The sequence below is a fragment of the Gorilla gorilla genome, chromosome 7 (genome assembly GCF_029281585.2).
Source record: "Gorilla gorilla gorilla isolate KB3781 chromosome 7, NHGRI_mGorGor1-v2.1_pri, whole genome shotgun sequence".
Lineage (NCBI taxonomy): Eukaryota > Metazoa > Chordata > Mammalia > Primates > Hominidae > Gorilla > Gorilla gorilla.
This window is the reverse complement of record NC_073231.2, coordinates 124,839,240-124,861,424: the sequence shown is the minus strand read 5'-3', so window position 1 is coordinate 124,861,424 and position 22,185 is coordinate 124,839,240. Positions and strand designations below refer to the sequence as shown.

The 22,185-nt window shown below is 37.0% G+C and overlaps 1 non-coding gene and 1 pseudogene across 1 annotated transcript; one reads left to right on the top strand and one right to left on the bottom strand.

Annotated features, from left to right (window-relative positions):
* Positions 1-979: 979 nt before the first annotated feature.
* Positions 980-6,220, top strand: LOC101135215 (gamma-aminobutyric acid receptor-associated protein-like 2; annotated as a pseudogene).
* A 5,905-nt stretch (positions 6,221-12,125) lies between these two features.
* Positions 12,126-12,232, bottom strand: LOC115935750 (U6 spliceosomal RNA). Its single transcript, XR_004071353.3, has one exon. It is a non-coding gene; the product is annotated as a U6 spliceosomal RNA (small nuclear RNA).
* Positions 12,233-22,185: the final 9,953 nt, after the last annotated feature.

Genomic DNA, 22,185 nt, shown 5'->3' with positions numbered 1-22,185 from the left:
CAGTCCTCAGAGAGTCTGTGTCATGCAGCTTTTCCAGCTATAATCCACTGTTATTATACTTGTCAGTGTGATGGTAAGGTGTGGTGAAGAAGGAGCCTTCTATAATCTTCCAATTAGATCTTGGATTTTTAGTCAGTCTGTGACTCAGGGCAGTGACCTTCACAGATGTTTCGCCAGTGATGCCACTTTTTCTCTCATCTCCTACTCCTTTCCCTGGCTGCCTCATTCCCAGTCTATTTCCTTGAAGCCTTAACTCCTGTTGATGATGTCTTTCCCCTCTTAGGTGAAACAAGAGGGTTGGAAGGGACTAGAGTGGGAAGAATTCCCTATTTCTGGCTGTGATCAGATTTCAGAATTGCTCTCTGCTAAAGACTTTCACATGGAGACTACGTCTTTGTTAGAGAGAGGCGTTGGACACATTTCTCAATACTTACTCTCCCCTACCCCTGTCTCCACCGCCAGAACCCTAAGGGGATCTTTCCCAGATCCTCATGATGAGAATCTGATAATATTCCTGGAAGCAAAACCCACAAACTTTTAGGAAACCCCTAAGATTGGGGTCCCTAATAGTTTCTTACTCATGCTAGTTCACAGTCAGCCTTCAACAACTTATCAAATTTACCATTTAATGGTTCCACCAGTCTATGGCTCCAGCAGCTTCTTTTCCAGGTGAACAGATCTCAGCTCGATCTTTCTGGATGCGCCTGTCTCTCCAGATTTTGGGGTGGTTTGCCATGAGCCCCTGGTTCTCTGGTGGAACCAAACGTGTTGATTTTTAGTTTGTCCAGCTTTTATTGTTCTAAGGACAGGAGTGATGACTTCCACACTCTACCTGTTGGTGCTGAAACCAAAGACTATTTATTATTTTTATAAAAAAGTTTTATCAGTTTCTTTGCTTATCATGCTCCTGATAAAACACATCGAATATTTTTAAATATTTTGGTGAAATGTAACTTTAATAAGCTTTTCAGATAGGATTATGGGTGACAAATATCCTAAGTCCAGGAATGTCTACATCTACCTTTATTCTGCCATTCACGTAAATGATAGTGGTCTATACATAAAATTCAAGACTCAGATTTTTTTTTCTCAACACTTTGAAGATATTGTTTAAATGTTTTCTTGAACTCAGTGTTTTTAATGAGGAGTATGTAATCAGTCTTTCTTTTATATTTTTTGAGACAGATTATCACCCCGTCTCCCAGGCTGAACTGCAGTGGTGCGATCTCGGCTCACTGCAACCTCAGCCTCCTGGGTTCAAGAGATTTTCATGCCTCAGCCTCCCAAATAGCTGGGATTACAGCCCTGTACCACCATGTCTGGCTAATGTTTGTGTTTTCAGTAGAGACAGGGTTTTGCCCTGTTGGCCAGGCTGGTCTCAAACCCCTGGCCTCAAGTGATCTGCCCACCTCAGCCTCTCAAAGTTCTGGGATTACAGGTGTGAGCCACTGCACCCAGCCTGGTTATCAATCACTCTTGCTCCTTTGTAAGTTGTCTGCTTTTCTCTCCAGAAACTTCTAGAATTTTCTCTTCACATGTGAAGTTCTAAAGTTCCACTTACAATATATCGAGGTGTGGGTTTGTTTTTTTTTGTTTTCACTCTCCAGGAACAGTTCCACAAGCATTCCCAAGTGTCTCTCAGAGACGAGACAAAGTATTCGCCTCTCTTCCCCTGTTGCTTTTTCTCTCTTTCAAGGTGAAATTCACATAACATAAAATTAATCTTTTAAAAGTGCATAGTTCAATGGTACTTAGCATACTATATTGTGCAACCATACCCTCCATTTAGTTTTAAAACATTTCAACACCCTAAAAGAAATCCCCTTACCCATTAAAACATCTGTCCCCATTCCTTCCACATCCTATACCTGAAAACTACCAATTTTCTGTGTCTATAAATTTACCTGTTTTAGGTATTTCATGTACATTGAATCATACAATATGTATGGCCTTTTGTGACTGGCTTCTTTCACTTATCATAAGGCTTGGAAGGTTTATCCACAATGTAGAATGCATCAGTACTTCATTCACTTTAATGGAGAAATACTGTTTTATTGAGTGTACATAAATATATTTTGTTTATCCATTCATCTGTTTATGGACATTTGAGTTGTTTCTACATTTTGGCTTAGATGTGGGTCTTCTTTTCATTCATCTTTTTGGCATCCAAACATTCCTTTCAATTTTATAATCTATTTATTTTCCTTAGCACTGTAAAATAATTTTTATTGTTTCTTTGAATATTTTATTCCATCCATGCTCTTTATGTTCTTCTGGAATTCTAACAGGTTTATTTAGAACAGTTGGACGTTGGTTTTCTTCTGCATTTTCGATCACATTGTTCTCTTTTCCTGAGTACAGAAAATGTCTCAACTCAAGTTATAACTCTTCAGTGAATGAACTTTTATGTTTATTCTGCTACTCAGAGCATCAGATGCATTCTTAAATTTCAAGGGCCAGATTTTGAATTTCCAATCTCTACATCTGTTTCTTTTCTATAGATATAATATTGCTCCATATCTTTACTAGTTATAAACTTTTGTTAAAGTCTTAATTTGTCATTTCTAGTAACTTCATGGTATGTTTGTATTTGCTTTCGTTTTGTTTGGAGTTTTCATTGTATTAATATTGATATTCATCATTAAATTAGATTTCCCCAAGTTTTGGTGATTCTTGACCATGGGATCATCATGACTAGAGAGTCTGTCACAGAGCCTTTCTATAAGTGCCGTATTTGTTTACTGCACTCTGGCTCCAAAGATGGTAGTGGAGCAGTTGCCTCTTCTGGTCACTGCTTGGCATAACTGATTGTTGAAAGAGGGTGAAAACTTCAGATTGGAACTGCTATAGGTCTCTAGTCAAACCCCTGAAATGCACTTCAGGGCCCTTACCTGACAATCTTATTTACCACCACCCAGCTTGGAATAACTATGAGTCCTCTTCCACCTGGAATGTGTTTGGAGCTATGCTTTTGACTCTAGGTTTCTCTTCGTTCAGGATTTCCTAATAATTTCTAGACCACTGATTTTCTTTATCTCTTTCTTCAGGATTTCCTAATAATTTCTAGACCCCTTTATTTTCTAGAACTGTATGCTATATCTGGGGACGAAGAGAGGGAGAAGGAGACTTGAGCACATGTTCAATCTGCCCTTTGGACCCAGTGAATGTGTATCTTATAACATATGTGGAAAGGAGAGTACATCCTCATAAATCCCTGTTTAAATCACTTTTTTTTTTTAAATATCACATTTACTCAACAACTGCCCTAGGTAAAATTTACACCAGGCTCAGAAGCCGCTTTTTTCTCTCATACTCCTGCACAATAGAAACTAGAAGGAAAAATTATGAAATTTTCTCAGACCTTCTTACAAAATTAGTGATCATCACAGAATCATGAAGAAAGAGGTTTTGCAGAATGGTGGGCAATCAAATACTCCTTACCAATTTTTTTTAAGGAGGACCTGAATTCTTCAAATTATCAAATGACTAGCGTATTCATTTCCTAGGGCTGCTATAGCAAAGTTCCATGAACTTGGTGGCTTCAAACAACAGAATATTCTCTCACCATTCTGGGAGCTAGACATCCAAAATCAAGGTTTTGGAAGGACCATGCTCTCTCTGAGGGTACGGGGAACTATCCTCCTGACATGGTTTGGCTCTGTGTCCCCCCACCCCAAATCTCATCTTGTAGCTCCCATAATTCCATGTGTCGTGTGAGGGACTCCGTGGAAAATGATTGAATTATGAGGGTGGGTCGTTCCCGTGCTGTTCTCGTGATAGTGAATGGGTCTCACGAGATATGATGGTTTTAAAAAATGGGAGTTGCCCTGCACAAACTCTCTTATCCTGCCACCATCCACGTAAGATGTGACTTGCTCCTCCTTGCCTTCCGCCATGATTATGAGGCTTCTTCAGCCACATGGAACTGTGAGTTCTCTATTAAACCTCTTTTCTTTGTAAATTGCCCAGTCTTGGGTATGTCTTTATCAGCAGCCTGACAACAAACTAATATACCTCCCTTTCCTTTTCCTAGGCTCTGGTGGTTTTTGGCAATTCTTTGTGTTCCTTGGCTTATAGACACATCAGTCCAATCTCTGCCTCTATCATCACACGGTGCTTTCCCTCTGTGACTCTGTGTCCAAATTTCCCTCATATCAAAACACAAGCCACAGGATTAGGATCTACATAATCCAGTATGACCCTAATCCAGAATGGCCTCTTCTTCATTTGATTACATCTTTATTTATTTAACTTTTATTGTAGGTTCAGGGGTACATGGGCAGATTTGTTATGTAGGTAAACTCATGTCATGGGGGTGTGTTATACAGATTATTTCATCACCCAGGTACTAAGCCTAGTACGCAATAGTTGTTTTTTATGATCCTCTCCCTTCTCCCACCCTGTACCTTCAAGTAGGCCTCAGGGTCTGTTTTTCCCTTCGTAGTGTCCACGTGTTCTCATTATTTAGCTCCCACTTATAGGTAAGAACATATAGTATTTGGTTTTCTGTTCCTGTGTTAGTTTGCTTAGGATATGGCCTCCAGCTCCATCCATGTTGCTGCAAAGGACATGATCTCATTCTTTTTTAATGACTAGATGGTATTCCATGATGTATATGTGCCACATTTTCTTTGTCCAGTCTACCACTGATGGACATTTAGGTTGATTCTATGTCTTTGCTATTGTGAATAGTGTTGCAATTAATACATTATGCATGTCTTTATAGTAGAACAATTTATATTCCTTTGAATATATACCCAGTAATGGGATTACCAGATTGAATGGTAATTCTGTCTTAAGGTCTTTGAGGAATCATCAAACTGCTTTCTACAATGGCTGAATTAATTTACATTCCCACCAGCAGTGTTTAAGCATTCCCTTTTCTCTGCAACCTCACCAGCATCTGTTATTTTTTTATTTTTTAATAATAGCCATTCTGACTGGTGTCAGATGGTATCTCATCATGGTTTTGATTTGCATTTACCTAATGATTAGTGCTGTTGAGCATTTTTTCATATGCTTGTTGGCTGCATGTAAGTCTTCTTTTGAAAAGTATCTGTTCATATCCTTTGCCCACTTTTTAATGGGGTTGTTTTTTGCCTGTAAAATTGTTTAAATTCTTTATAGATTCTGGATTGATTACAGCTTTAAGAGCCCTATTTCCAGATAAGGTCCTATTCACAAGTTCCAGGGGTTAGGACTTCAATGTGTCTTTTGAAGGGATACAGTTCAACACATAATAATTATTCTGGATGATTTTGTTAAGAGGTATCTATGAGCCTCCGTAAAATAAGCCCATGTAGTTGCTGGGAAGCAGACTGGGTTCATGAAGAGTATGTCATGTGATATCTGTTTTAACATATCACACTGACACTGTAAATGTAACTTCTCCCTATCTTCACTAACCTTCAAAGTCTCATATAAGAATCAAAGAAATATAAACAAAAGGAGTAAAAATCTATACTAGCCTTTGAAATTGGGGAAGGATTTTATGCATTCCAGTAGACACAAGAGTGGATTGAAATAACCGATCAGTTGAGGTGTCAACAAAGGAAAAGCTCATTAGGAGAAAAAATCAAAATGATCTCACTCTAACTCTTTGGAACACCAAAATACTGATAAGTTCAGAGCAAGGGCTCAGAGCAACAGCAAAGATGTAGGACATCCATTGTAGAACACATCTCCATTCTACCAGCATTTCATGCAAACAGCACCGTGATGACACAAGAAGCATCGTGGACTGCAATGTTCAACCCAAGCTGTAACTGCATGGCTAGCTGGCTAAATAAATCAGAGGATGGTATGGTTGGTGCACTGAGATCCACAGCTCCAAGAGCCAGCTCCACCTCTTACTCACCACCATCATCAAGTAGATATTCAAGGAAGAACACTCACTGGAACATAGATGTACAGAATCCGCAAAGATCTGAGCAAAATATCCTAACCAGGTTCTGGTAATTGTGGAAAAGGTCTCAGGCTCTCAGGTTGTTAACACTGACAACCAGAGGAAGTTGGGTCCAGTTGATGCCACTGTAGCTCAGTTAATATGAATCATCAGGAAAAGGATTCAGCTTCCTTCTGAAAAGGAGATCTTCCTGTTTGTGAACAAGACAGTCCCATAGTCCAGCCTAACTATGGGACAGCTTTTCAGAAGGAAAAAGATGAAGATTGATTCTTGTATGTTCTGGCCTACAGCACTTGGAACGTTCTGGGCTTCTAAGGGCCATTAGAGGTGTAGGTGCACCGTTCCTGTTTCTGTATCTTGTAAACAGCCAGCCATTTTCAGTTATTATACCAGAACCTATTCACATAGATGAACAAGTGCATTTGTACCTGGATTTATTTCATAATATTTTGAAAGATTTGTTTCTTTAGACAAATTATCATGTAGAGTTTCATTTTGAGTTTTTCTTTTTGCGCACTGTCCTCATGGCTTTATTCTTGAGGGAACTTGTTCTTCTGAAAACCATATTTAAGGAAATTATTTCCAGATTGAAGGGAGGTAGGTGTAGCATTAAAGTGAAAGGGAAGCAGATGATACATTTATTCTAGATTATATGTGAAGCGTTAGATAGGTAAGTATTAAAAGAATCTAATTAAATCCTTAGCAATCAGAACACTTGCTTCCCCAGATTTTGCCAACTGCCAATCATGTCGGACTGAGCTAGTCTGTTCTTCTTCCTGAAATTATTAAGGTAAATAATTAACAATAAAACCATCTTTTATAAAGTAAAAAAAAAAAGTAGGGGTGATGCCATGGCACAGTCATACAGAGAACAGATGTGTCAGGAAACACATAGCTAACTTCAGCTGGCACGAACCCTTCATCACACTAGGAGGACCTCCAGGAAGTCATTGTTTCATGCAAATCCTTCGCAACTCACCAGAGAACTGAGAAAACGGGGTTTAATCAATCTTAAATGTTTTCTTATCCCATCACCTGGGCCTAAAATACATCAATAGCAGGATTCAAACATCTCTGACCATATCAGATTCAATTGCTGAACAAAATTTGTTTTCTCTATTCCATCAGGATAAGCAAAACACTAATCTTTGGATATATAAAGTAACTTTAGTTTCAAATAGAGAAAACAATTCAATGACTTGATGGAAATGCCCCCTGAAGAAATAGAATTACTACAGCAAACAGAAGATAATTTTATAGAATATCTGAATATCTCATTTTTACCCAAGGTTAGAAAATATACCACATGATTTATTTTAAAAAAATCTAGGATAAAATATACATTTTATTAAATTTAAGTATAACAATTGGGAGATAAAAATGGGTATAGTATTCCTAAAAGCATTAAAAGTATAAAATAACTAGATAAATTGATAAATTTTTTTAAACAAAATAAAAATTGAGAAATAGACATAGGGAAGCAACATAACTCAAAATTAAATCGCAGTAATGTAAAGGATATCACAGAGCTCAGTTTGGTGCCCATGATTCTGCAGATAGTTTTAAAAGCATGGTGTTTGTTTTCTTGTTTGTTTTAAACCAAGAATATAGATATGTTTTGTTTGTTGCAGTGTTGGTTTCATTGCTTGCTTTAGTTGAATTTGTCACTTTGAGGCGGAACCCACAGAAGAGCTTAGCCAGGCCCCACCACTCCCTATTGTCTTATAACCACCTGATTTACACTTTTACTCCAACTAACAAGACCCTGTAGGCAAACACTGCTAGGAAATATATATATATATAGGAAAACTACCACTACAAACATTGCAAAGAAATATATGGTACCTTGAAATAAGTTAGACAAAAAATGCACAGGGTCAATATGAAGAAGTAACAAAGTTTGCCCTAGATGTGAAAAACAAACAATCCACCCCCCTGCAAACAAAAACAAAAACAAAAACAAAAAAACACACATTTGAGCCATAGGAAAATATACAATTTACATAATGGGAAGACAATCTTTTTTCACATATTAAACTACAAATGAAACTTCTACAATCAATATGTCAACTGAATTTTTTGAACATGTCTGTAAGTATTTTTAAAGTTTATCATAAATAAAGATTTCATTTCTAAGTATATGGAAAATGGTACTATCTTGAACACCATACTTCAAGAAAGCTAAGACAATACATAAAATCACCTGAGTAGAAGCAAAATTTTATTTAAAAAAAAATCAATTGCTACTTATAACAACTCTTAATAAACTACAAATATAATGGAACTTCCTTAACTTGATGACAGGTATAAAAAAATAAGACTACAGCTTAAAGAATGTTTAATGGGGTTGGGCATGTTGGTTCACACCTGTAATCCTAGCCCTTTGGGAGGAAGAGACCAGCAGATCACCTGAGATCATGAGTTCGAGACCACCCTGGCCAACATGGTGAAACCTCATCTCTACTAAAAATACAAAAATTAGCCAGCCATGGTGGCGTTCGCCTGTAATTCCTGCTACTTGGGAAGCTGAGGCATGAGAATCTCCAGGAGGTGGAGGTTACAGTGAGCTGAGATGGCCCCGTTGCAAACCAGCCTGGGCGACAGAGAAAAACAGTCTCAAAAAAAAAAAAAAAGAATGTTTTATGGTACTAAAAAGATCTCCCGATGATCCTTATTTCCTGGTATTCATGCCTTTGAGTAATCCTTAATGGTTGTCTAACCTTATTGACTCATTTCTAATTAATAAAATATGGCAGAAATTATATGACTTCTGAAATTAGGTTGTAAGAAGACTGTGGCTTTTGTCTTGGGCTCTATCTCTCTCTCAGATTACTCACACCGGAGAAACAAGCTGCCAAGTTCTGAGCAGCCTTATGAAAGACAAGAAACTGAGGCCATCAGTCCAACAACCCATGAGGAACAGAAGTCTGCCAACACTCATGTGAGTGAGCTTAAAATTGGACTCTTCAACTTGATCAAATTTTGAGATGTCTGATGGTATGGTCTGGCTGTCAGCTTGACTGCAACCTCACAGAATTCAAGCTAGAAAGCTATTCCAGACATATTTATTTCTAATAAATGCATTTCTGTCTGTCTGTTCATGCATCCATTCTTGTATATTTATATAGACATGAACAATACTTGAAGTGACATTTAACTAATGTTAATGATGACAATTTGTAGCTCTTGAACATTGGGATGGTGGTTGCCTATTTGTAATTTGTGAAATGATTAAATTCTTTATAACAAGCATATTTACAAAATATTAGTTTTATGTTTACAAACTTATCAGAGTAATTTGAAAAAAACTGAAAACAAATATACCACAATGTTAGCAGCTAATTCTAGGTGGAAAGTTATTATTATTATTGTTTACCTTACTGTATTTTAATAATGTCAAAAATTTGTACATCTATAATAGTCACTTTCGATTTATTAAAAGAGGAATTTATAGAATATTGGATGTCACTGCATGTAATAAAGTTAAAATAATAAAATAAATGTCCAAAAAGTAGAGAGAACAAATAAAGGTCTGAGTTTACATAAGGGTTTGGTACTTGATTTAAAGTGACAGTTCTAAATGGTGGAGTTTCAATGAGCTGTTTCATAAATGCTTAAAAAAATAACCATTTGGAAAAAATATCAAATTATCTTACTTTACACCATATAATAAAATGCATTTCAAATAGATTAAAGATTTAAATATAAAGGCGATAAAATAAATCACAAAGCCACTAAAGGAAAATTTGAGTATTTTATATAAACTTTGTGAGCAAATCCTGTAAATTACTTTAACAAAGGCATGAAAACTACTTAAATTTAAAACATCTCTGTGTCAAATAACACCATAAATAAAATCAGAAGATAAGCAACAAACTGGTAAATTAGATTTGTAAAATATGAATGATAAAATGATTTTCCAAATTCATAGTTTTAAAAATGCCTAAGTGATAGAAAATATGACAGAAAAGTTAAAAGGCATGGATGAGAGGTTTATCTGGTATTTATAAGCATACGGCAAAATGGGCTTTTGTATACTGTTGGTGGGAGGGTAAATTGGTATAGCTATCTCAGAAGCAATTTAACACTGTCTATCGAAATTTTATATGCAAATACATACCTTTTGCCTCAGCAATCAGAACATATAAAACTATATATATAGAATCATATACATATATGTGTATATATATAATGCAAGGTGATTTATGTTCAATAAATAAATTACAGTAATATGAACTTATAGATATATTTTTAAAACTGCATAGAGAACAAATAAAAATGCAAATAGTTATCTTGGAAGAGGTTTTTTAAGGAAAAAAAAAGCAGCTTTTATCCAACGTTTGACAGGCTGTCATATATTGGATAAGCATTCAACTGTGACTCCCCAGATGGTAAACAAGAATAAGAATGATCTTAGGAAAATATAATCAAAAATGTCTTGGAAATTGAAAATTTTTGAGTTTGATATTTGGGACCTTTTCAAATTTTGGTTGGATATTTGAGACTTCTAATTTGACAAAATGAAGAGGTCCTTCAGTGGTTGAGGAAATGTGACACCATATTGACTCACTGTAATTACCCTATTATAACTTATTTTGATAAAATTGATGTTTTGCGACTTCCCTTGAAATACCTGAATTATGAAACCAGAAGTTAAAAATCATATTCAAATGTGCATTAGAAGGAAAGAAACAACGAACTTGATTTTATCTTTGGCTCTATCCTGTCAACTTATATGAAATTGGTATGAGTCTCCTCCATTGAATCCATTTTGTAATTTGTAAAATCAGTGTGGGTTAATTTTTTTGTCTTCCTAGTTCTTACATCTTTCTATTAAGTACCCTAACTAGTGACTGGGGCTTTATGTTTGACCCTGGAAGGATTTGTGCAACCATAAGAGGGCAGCATTCCATTTACACAATATCTTACACAATTTCCTGTAGATGCTCAGTACAATAAAATCACAGGAGTGTGAGACTGGTACAGCACTTGCTAGTATTAACAACCTAAGGGCTATGTTAGGAAAAGTAATTTGTGTATATATATATATTTTTTAGTTGATTTTTTATTTATTTATTTATTTATTATTATTATACTTTAAGTTTTAGGGTACATGTGCACAATGTGCAGGTTAGTTACATATGTATACATGTGCCATGCTGGTGCGCTGCACCCACTAACTCGTCATCTAGCATTAGGTATATCTCCCAATGCTATCCCTCCCCCCTCCCCCCACCCCACAACAGTCCCCAGAGTGTGATGTTCCCCTTCCTGTGTCCGTATGTTCTCATTGTTCAGTTCCCACCTATGAGTGAGAATATGTGGTGTTTGGTTTTTTGTTCTTGTGATAGTTTACTGAGAATGATGGTTTCCAATTTCATCCATGTCCCTACAAAGGACATGAACTCATCATTTTTTATGGCTGCATAGTATTCCATGGTGTACATGTGCCACATTTTCTTAATCCAGTCTATCATTGTTGGACATTTGGGTTGGTTCCAAGTCTTTGCTATTGTGAATAATGCCGCAATAAACATACATGTGCATGTGTCTTTAAAGCAGCATGATTTATAGTCCTTTGGGTATATACCCAGTAATGGGATGGCTGGGTCAAATGGTATTTCTAGTTCTAGATCCCTGAGGAATCGCCACACTGACTTCCACAAGGGTTAAACTAGTTTACAGTCCCACCAACAGTGTAAAAGTGTTCCTATTTCTCCACATCCTCTCCAGCACCTGTTGTTTCCTGACTTTTTAATGATTGCCATTCTAACTGGTGTGAGATGGTATCTCACTGTGGTTTTGATTTGCATTTCTCTGATGGCCAGTGATGGTGAGCATTTTTTCATGTGTTTTTTGGCTGCATAAATGTCTTCTTTTGAGAAGTGTCTGTTCATGTCCTTCGCCCACTTTTTGATGGGGTTGTTTGTTTTTTTCTTGTAAATTTGTTTGAGTTCATTGTAGATTCTGGATATTAGCCCTTTGTCAGATAAGTAGGTTGTGAAAATTTTCTCCCATTTTGTAGGGTGCCTGTTCACTCTGATGGTAGTTTCTTTTGCTGTGCAGAAGCTCTTTAGTTTAATTAGATCCCATTTGTCAATTTTGGCTTTTGTTGCCATTGCTTTTGGTGTTTTAGACATGAAGTCCTTGCCCATGCCTATGTCCTGAATGGTAATGCCTAGGTTTTCTTCTAGGGTTTTTATGGTTTTAGGTCTAACGTAAAAATATGGAACGCTTCACGAATTTGCGTGTCATCCTTGCACAGGGGCCATGCTAATCTTCTCTGTATCGTTCCAGTTTTAGTATATGTGCTGCTGAAGCGAGCACAGTAATTTGTATATTTTAAGTACAAGTATATAAATTTATCTCAACTATAGTCAAAGGAAAGTCACATTACAATTTCTCTGGCTGTCAGGCTTGCATTTATTTAAAACAAGGAGACTACTCTTTAATCCCATCAGTACTGTGGCATATGAAAACACATATGTCAACCCAACTAAGTGAGGACACTCTAGGACTAGGATGCAGGCTTAGAAAGAGTTACTTTTTATGTATTGTGTGTAAACTACAAAGTACATGATTGCAACTAAATGTTCAAAGCCAGTGTTATTTCCCACATCAAAACCATATTTCAATAGCTAGAGGTGAAGTGGGAAAATAAAAGAGGATAAGTAGCTATTATAATTGAACAAGAATTTATTTGGATACTATCTGGCTGTCAGCACATTTTTAAAGGAGTGAATGGCTTAGAAACTGTCATTAAGGTATTTCAAACATTTAAAGAAACTGGGTATGTATTTTTGAAACAACAAAAGGTAATTGATGAAAGATAGATTCTCCTTACAATGAGAGGGAGTCCAAATTTTTTGAATCAGTTTCCCAATTCTTAGCTACTTTATCTACCTTATAAGCTCAACACCTGACAAAGATAGAAGGACCCAGAAGCCTGGTCAGCTCAAGGTCACGGTAAGAAATTCGTGGTTTACAGAATTAACACTACCTTCTTTCCTTCTATTCTTAACAGTGGTTCACCATCACCTGGTCATTCTTCCTCTACTTCAGGGTTGGAACGTTCACTTTTCTCTCTCCTTGACATTCAGTTCTTCCTTCCTTATACAATGTTGAAGTATCTTATCACTCTCTTAGGAAATCACCTCTCTCCTCTAATAGAGAGAAGGCAAGATTAATAGTTTGGAAAAGAAGAATCCAAGCCACTGGAAAACCCAGGAGACCTTACCAGTTATAGGATCTGTCCATGCCTAAAGGACAATCTGTCTCCCTATTGGCCTAAAAGAGTGTCGAAATAATTCATTTGACTCATTTCCAATAACTGAATTTCATCACATTCATTAAAATATACAGTATCTGACAATAATGAAGTGAATGACACAATGAGTTATATGCCTTTTCCCTGAAAAGAACATTTACACAAGAAACTTAGTCGCAAAAATTGTCTCTAAGATAACATAGCAGAATTTACAAGTTGAGGGAATTTAGAAATGCTGTGTAAGTTTGCACTTTAACACAAGACCAGAGCAAAGCCATGCCTGAAAACAAACAACAAAAAGTTATTTGATTACAGATGCTTTTCTAATTTCACTCTGACTCCATTTAAATATTTAATATCTATTCTGATATAGTGTTAGGATGTTAATAAAATGTAAATTGCTTTCATCCTGACCTTCTGTTTTATTGTTTCTCCTCAGCTTTTATTACTGAATCATTATTGCTATGGAAATGTTAACTTCCTGTTTGTAGTTCTGAAACCCTGAAGGGCATGGAAGTTGTCCAGTTTAGGCTTTATTAAGTAGCTACCAAGAGGAAAATTTCTGCAGCATTTTTGTTTTGTTTTGTGCAGTTTATCAAATGAAAATCTGTCCTTTAAAAGTAACCTTCCTGGCCAATGCCACATAAATGTCTCCCTTTTTCCCCCAGCAACAAACCATAAACTTTAAGTTTATTTTGATTACTTTGAAAGACCTGCAATTACTGCGTTTAAACTAATATGACCTCCTTGGAATACCAGATGATAGTAATGGATAAGGTTGGATAACTTTTTCAGATGTGTTTTATTATGGCTGCCACTTCTTCGATAAAACATCATAGTGCAGAGTTGAGTCTTCGGCTTTTCAGATTTGGAATCTTGACTTTATACGTTTACGTAAATTTAAGGAGAAATGCCACTTTATTAATTACCATGGGAGATATTGAGAACAGTGAGAATGAACAACTGTAGTCATCAAAACCCTCATGCCAATACCCCTCCATTTACAGTTGTTCCCAGAACAAGACAATTACAAAACTGAGTTAGGGACACAAAGTTGCTTGATAAGACAGCAGTAAAGGTAACTGAATGTCCTTGAAGGAATTCTTATCTTAATTAAGGGAAAACACACCTCTTCCTTGGGGTAAGAGCACAGTACTTTGGTATACCCTTTAGAATGATTACAGTATAATTATTAGAATAAATCAGCACTCCCCTTTTTCTACTTCTTAAGTGCTTACATTTCTCTTATCATACTTCCTCTGTATTTTAACAAATAGGTCTTCATGTATTGCATGAATAAAATAGTCAGTCTTTGCTCCAGCTTTCCTTTTAGTGGTGAAAAAAAACCCAGACAATTAAATATGGTATATAATATTTTATGCGTTAAAATAATACTAAAAATAAAAATAGAGAAGAGTAAGGAGGCAGAAAGCAAGGAAGGAATTGCTGTTTTAGATAGCATAGTCTAGAAAGGCCTTTTAGAAAGGTGACATTGGAGCAAAAGCCTGAATTAAATGAAAGGCCGACCATAAATGTACATGGGGCAAGAGGGCTCCAAGCAGAGTGAATTACAGTGCAAAGGTCCTGAAATGGGACAGGGCCAGGTGGGTTTGAGGAATAAGAAGAAAGTCAGTACTTCCAGACCAAAGTGAGTATTGGAAGAGTAATTTAAGTTGAGATGGGGATGGTGCAAGGATATTGTGAAAAATTTGGAGTCTATTGTGAATTAAATATGTAATAGCTGGAAGGTTTGGACTATACGTATGGCATGACCTGACTCATGCTTTAAAGGATTTCTCCAACTGCTACATGAACAAAAAAGAGTAAGAGAATGTAATAGGCAACTTCTCAATGATTCCTGTCTCTTGCTACTCATGCTCTTGTTTAATGCCTTCCACTTGAGAGTGAGCAAGATTTATGACTTGCTTATAACCAATAAAATGTGGTAAATGTAATGGGATGTCGCTTCTGTGATTAGGTTGCATAAGACTGTAAATTCTGTCTTGCTAGTAGATTCTCTTGTCTTTTTGACTTGTGTACTTTGATGAAGCAAGAAGCCACAGTGGAGAAATGTACATGGTAAAGAAGTGAGGGTAGCCTCCGACCAACAGCCAAAAAGGAACTGAGACCATTTTGGGCCCACAGCCTTTGAGGAAGTGAATCTTGTGAGCTTAGAAGTGAATCTTTCCCCAGTCATGCCTTCAGATAAAACCTTAGCCCCAGGTCGCACTTTGATTGCAGTCTTATAGAAGACCTGAGAGAAGCTGTGCCAAGACTCCTGACCCATAGAAGTTACAAGATGATAAATGTATGCTGTTTTAAGCTGCTAATATTGTGGTGAACTATTATGCATTAATACATAACTAAAACGGAATAAAGGCAGAAGCTGAGAGAACAGTTAGGAAGCTCAAGCCATGATTCTGGTGAGAAGTATCAGTTACCTGGTGATATGGTTTCGCTGTGTCCTCACCCAAATCTCATCTTGAATTGAAGTTCCCATAGTCCCCACATGTCATGGGAGGGACCCAATGGGAGGTAATTGAATCATGGGGGTGGTTACCCCCATGCTGCTGTTCTGATAGTGAGTGAGTTCTCATGAGATCTGATGGTTTTAAAAGGGGCTTTTCTCTTTTGCTCAGCACTTCTTGCTGCTGTCATGTGAAGAAAAATACGTTAGCTTCTCTTTCTGCCATAATTGTAAGTTTCTTGAGGCCTCTCTAGCCATGCTGAACTGTGAGTCAATTAAGCCTCTTTCCTTTATAAATTACCCAGTCTCAGGTATGTCTTTATCAGCAGTGTGAGAATGAACTAATACACCTGGAGTAGGGGTACAGTAATGATTATGCTAGAAGGTAGATGGATATTAAAGGCAGAGCTCATAGTTTTGCAGATGTATTGAATATGAACTATGGGAGAAAGTAAGAAGTCAAGGGTAGTTCTGAGCTTCTTAGCCAGAGCAACTCAGGTTACTGGGGAAGACTAGGAGATAATTTTGTGTTTGTTTTACTTTTTAGGGGGAGGTGAGGGTACAGGTTGGAAATTGGAGGTCTACATTGGATTGACAAGTTTGAGACTCCTATCAGGCATTCCCAAGTAGTCATTACATTTAGAGTTCAGGTGGAAAGCCCAGGTTGGATATACAAATTTGGAAATCACATGACTTACTCTCACATTCTCCCTGGGAGATGGTAAGAGCAGGTACCCACAGCCCTAGAGGGCAAAGGAGAAAGAAGAACATGGAAGTAGCTCTCGGAGCCAAGAATGGAGTAAAACCAGAAGTTGCTACAAGTAAGCCCTTAAATTCCATTGCTCAGGGTCTCTGCTTCCTTCTAGAGACCTGGGCTGGTGGAAATGAAGTTACACGAATAAATGAATTGCAGGATCAGAAATTTGGTTACAAGCCCAACATAACTTTTTTTACTCAAGGCACATATGACCATCAAGAGAAAAATTAGAAGTTTCAAATCACACTAGGTGCTAGTTTTTAAGAAAAAGTTTAGGAAGAAGCCACATAGATGTTAGCAGGAAACAAATTCATTCAGTTTGACTCAAACTAATAAGGGGATGAGCTTGGAGTAGGAGAGGGAAGCAGTAAAGTACGAATTAATCTTGAAATGATAGAGGTTAGAAGTCTGGTTGCAGGTGGGAGTGTGGCACAGAGCTGTCAAAAGCTCTCGATACAATGCTGCTAATTGTACTGAAGTAAAAACAGTTTAAGCAAACTGGGATCAAATAGTTAGCAGGTGGTAAAACTGAAATTTTTAGCCTAGTGGTCTGACACCACTACACTACTCTCACTATATTATCTTCTGCTACCTCTGAAATCCAACTAGACTCCTTTATGAGGTTGTGTATTAAATATTCCTCACAATATCCATATAACCAGACTTCAACATTTTTTATGTATAAAGAAAACCAAATTAAAATGGCTGCATAGCATATCCTTGAAAGAGAAAACAGTCATAAAAGGACACTGTGCAATTTGATTTGGAGACAAGGAAAGAAATGGATAAAAACAGCAATTCCCTACCTAGGGTAGGTCTTCCTAGAACTATTTGGAGCTACCTATTTTATCACTCATGTTCCCATTAAAAAATTAGGCTAAATTGAGGGAGATTTAATAAGCTATTGTTTACAATGGTGTGTGGTACCCTGAGTGTGTTACCACTCCTAATTCCCCCTGCCACCTTCCAAAAACTGAGACGATATGGTTACTGGAACGAAGAAAAGGAGAGTCATGCCTTAAAGCAACCTATGACTTTCAGCATAGAAACTCAATCATCCAGAGGTGACCTTGCAAGGAAGAGTGTAGTCTATGCCAACTAGCATGCCAAAGATGGGGTTGGAGTTTGGGAGTGAAGGATGGTAAGATAGCAAGCACAGTTTGTTTCTTCTCCTTTTGGTTGCTTGTCTGAAACCCTACCAAGATTAAAATATGGTTTCCCACTCTTACATAATGAGGAGGTCACACTCAAATTAACACTAACCCAACTCCCCCTTCCTTGGTGAAGATTCAGTATACCTAGGGGTTGACCTTAAGTCATGTGTTTTTACTGACAGTGAAAATAGGAAGACTAGTAGACAGAGATAGTCCTAACCGGGCTTGATCTTTGGCCATTACAAAGTCAGCCTCCTTGCACATTTCAAAGAAAAAGCATGGACTGTAAAATGAAGGGGCTCTGATTCTAATGATTTGAGTGCAAGTCATATTTGTGACAAGTATTATGCTTGTGCTCATTGATCAAGTTGCCTAATCTCTTTGAGCCTCATGTTCCTTATCTATAAAATGGACATAATTATAGTACTTACTCATTACATTATTGGTATGACAAAAAAGTATGAAGTGTATGAAAGGGTATTATATTATTCAAAGAGCCACAATGCTTTCTAATCATCTCCCAGAGATACAAAAGCAAAAGCATGTACTTAGTCACACTTGCATTTGAAAAAAAAAGAGAAAGAAAAGGCATAAACATATATTGAGATTCCACTATGCATCAGACACTGCTAAATACTTGACAGATGTGATCTCATTTGATTCTTTGACCACCACCTAGAAAATAGATGTTAATAGTACCATTCACAGTTAAGTTGATCAAGGAAATCAAATAGTGGAATCTGGATTCAGTTTTAATCTTTTAACCAATCTGTTGACTCTTGCTACTATCAGAGACTGTCAAAGTCAGAAAGGGAGAGACAGAGTAAAGTCTCAAGTGTGTCTGGAACTACAGTCATCGAGAGCCTATTTGTGGAGTCATTGAATGTACCCCCACAGACCTGTGTCCATACAGGCAGTGGCTCTGCTCTCTGATTTGTCCTTCCTCTTTCTTACAATAATTTGCTACTCCTTAAATAGGATTATGGCTACTTATTAAACTCAAGATACATCTGCCATCACCCCTTCCTTAGCTATTTTTAAAAGTTATCCAATAAAAACAATCTTCTTATTTGTAGATGATAGGTAACTCTCATTGAAATTATTAAGAAATTCCTATTTATAACAAAATGATTCTATCCATAACACATTTTAGCAGCTCAGACATCAGAGGATTGCAAATGCAGTCTGTAGCTCACATTCTTCTTTCCACATAGACAGAGAAAAGTATTTCCCAAATGCTGAAATGAGGGTGTGGACTTGGTTTGTTGGGGATGACAACATCAGCTGGTTAGTGACCTGCCAATTATTTCTGTGGAATAAAATGCCCTTTGTAAAAAGAAATCATTGATTTAAAACTCTCATAAACCTTTGAAGTGATCAGAGGACACCATTAACTGATTATTTCGATAATTTGCTACAGTGGGTATAATAAATACAGAAACCCACTCTATCCAACTTGCATAAATGAAGGAATTTATTATAAGGAGCTGAATTTAAAAAAAAAAAAAGAAAGAAATAAACAAGCCAATTATCCAGCATCTGGAAGGAATGGAAAGAGTACAGCTCTGGGTATTGGGTGTACCACCATTAGAATTCACCAGTTCCAAACATCTTGCTTATGGGGGACTCTCCACTCCAGATTCTAATTCCCAGGGTCCTGAAGGAAAGATTCAGAAAAAGGCGTAGTATAGATCAGATGTTTACTGCTAACAGTGCCTGGCAGATGTTAGCAACTGAATAAATTGTTGAATGAGTGAATAAATGCACACCCAAACTCTCTGGGCCTTTTATCACTTAATCAAAAATGAGGAGATTGAATTTGATGATCCATGAGTCTCCATTAGTTGCCTATGTTTGCTGCAATATTATCACACATCTAGTGGCTTAAAGAAACATGAATTTATTAAATTTATTATCATTCTGGAGGCCACAAATTCAAAATAAGTCTTATGGGGCTACAAAGTACTGTCAGTGCTGGTTCCTTCTGGAGACTTCAGGGGAAAATCTGTTCCCTCCTTTATTCACTTCCAGAGGTTGTTGGCGTTTCTTGGCTCTTGACCCCATATCTCCAAACTCTACTTCCATTGTCACAATTCCTTCTAGTGACTGATCCTCTTGCCTTCCTCTTATAGAGATCCTTGTAATTGAATCGAGCCTGCCAGATAATTCAGGATAATGCCTCTAACTCAAGATCCTTAATGTAATCAATTATGTGAAACCTCTTTTGCTATGTAAGTTAACACACTCACGGTTTCTGGGTATTGATTGTGGACATCTTTGAGGGAACAGTATTCGTTCAAAACCATCATTCTCAGGAAACTAACAAGAGCAGAAAACCAAACACCGCATGTTCTCACTCACAAGTGGGAGCTGAACAATGAGAACACATGGACACAGGGAGGGGAACATGATACACTGGGGCCTGTTGGGGGTAGGGGGCCAGGGAGGGATAGCATTAGGAGTAATACCTAATGCAGATGACGGGTTGATGGGTGCAGTAAACCACCATGGCACATGTATACCTATGTAACAAACCTGCACATTCTGCACATGTACCAGAATTTAATGTGTGTGTGTATATATACATATACATACATACACATATATATATACACACATATATATGTATATATATAAAGACTCCTTTGATTCTGAAATTCTGGGATGCTCCCACTGCTGATGTGGAGCCTAGAGACTATGGAAAGTGCCTGGTCCTGTTGCTGTGGAGCTTACAATCTATTATAAACTTATATAATGGCAAATCAGAGTTGCTGAAAGAGAAATTTTGTCAGGTGACTCCTGTCTATTGCATAACCAGATGGTTTAGTATATATGCCATACATTTAGGGATAAGAGCAAAGATTTTAGTTACAGAGTTTTTACTAACTCCACACCCAAATGACATCACTGCAAGAAAACACTGTCTAAAGAAATTCCTTACATGGAGTTCACACTCAGAATTCCTAGAAGTGAATCTGAATCAGGCCCAGACTAAAAACCATCAGAGACCCCCAAGAACTGAAAAAAAATTTTGTGTCCTACTCTTACTTGTATTTAAAAAAAACCTCTAAACACAAAATATAAATAGCTAAAACAAATATCTAATTTTATTTTGATGATGAATTAAATGCATTTTTGAAATATCTATATTGAATAATTTCATTTAAAGAACTGTCATTTTCTTGTCATGTCCTCTTCTTGCACGAAATGCATTCTTAATCTTCTTATTGGATAATCCAGTCAATATACCCCTAGGCTGCAGGAAATAACACCATCCTTAATTATCCACCCCAGTAATTTCTGTCATGTTGTGATACTTTAGGGTTTTACTAATGCCATTAAAGGGGACTGCTGTGGCATTCTCAATGCTAATATGATTAATGAAAATATGGATTTAACATTTATAATAGCAAGGACCTTAAAACAAAATCCCATATGGATCTTAGGTTTCTAAATGTTCCAGCTACTAAACAAAATTTCTTTGTTTACAATTATTTATGTTATTTTCTAATAAAACATATTATTTAACTTCCAATCTGAGCCTCTGAGTAGCGTGAAATAACAATTGATATTGTTTGAGCAATTAATTTATGCCAGTCAGAAGATACTTTATAAGTATTTGATCTTATACATAATATATAACTTAATTCCAATATTACTTCAGACATTATTATTGTACTTATTATACAAGTAAGTAAACTAAGGCATAGAACAGCTACAAGTTTACTTTGATTCAGGTGACATAGCAGAACAGAAATTAATCCAGGGCATTTGTATCCTAAGCATTATACTGTGTCAATTTTCAGTGTTACCATACTATGAAGGTGGCATATTAGACGCAAGAGCTGCCTATGCAGACTTCGGTTTTCTTTCCATTTTTTTCTTTCCATTTCTTTTCTTTTCTGATGGTAAATTTATGATTTCAAATATGCCAATGGTTCTGAACCAGACTTGTACATCAGAATAAATCAAGTGTTTCCAAACACTTTTGCCAGACCCCTACCCTAGAGATTTTAATTTGGCATGCCAAGCCAAGTAGACCCTGTATAGATATAAAATCACCGTGTGTTACTCTAATATAGATTCCTGGGGTAAAACCATTTCCCTGTGTCTTAATAAATACTGAAAGAAGTGCAGAAACTGCATTATTACCTTTAAGGAATTGGAGCAATCTAGGAACTCCAAGTGGTGTTTAAAAAGTTGATCAACAAAAGTATATAATAACTCCAAAAAGATTGTGAATCTAGTCCAGGAGGAAAGACTGATTTACAATAGAAATATGGTACCTGGCTTGACCCATCACAGCAGATGCTATGAAATTAGAAAGGCTTAAACGTAAGCCAACCTCCTGTGATCCTTTGTGGCCCCTTTTCCTGTGTTATGGTATGCCTTGGCATTCAATAAGAAGAAAGACAGGATGATTGCTAGCACAGCAGTCTGAGATCAAACTGCAAGGCGGCAGCGAGGCTGGGGGAGGGGCGCCCGCCATTGCCCAGGCTTGCTTAGGTAAACAAAGCAGCCGGGAAGCTCGAACTGGGTGGAGCCCACCACAGCTCAAGGAGGCTTGCCTGCCTCTGTAGGCTCCACCTCTGGGGGCAGGGCACAGACAAACAAAAAGACAGCAGTAACCTCTGC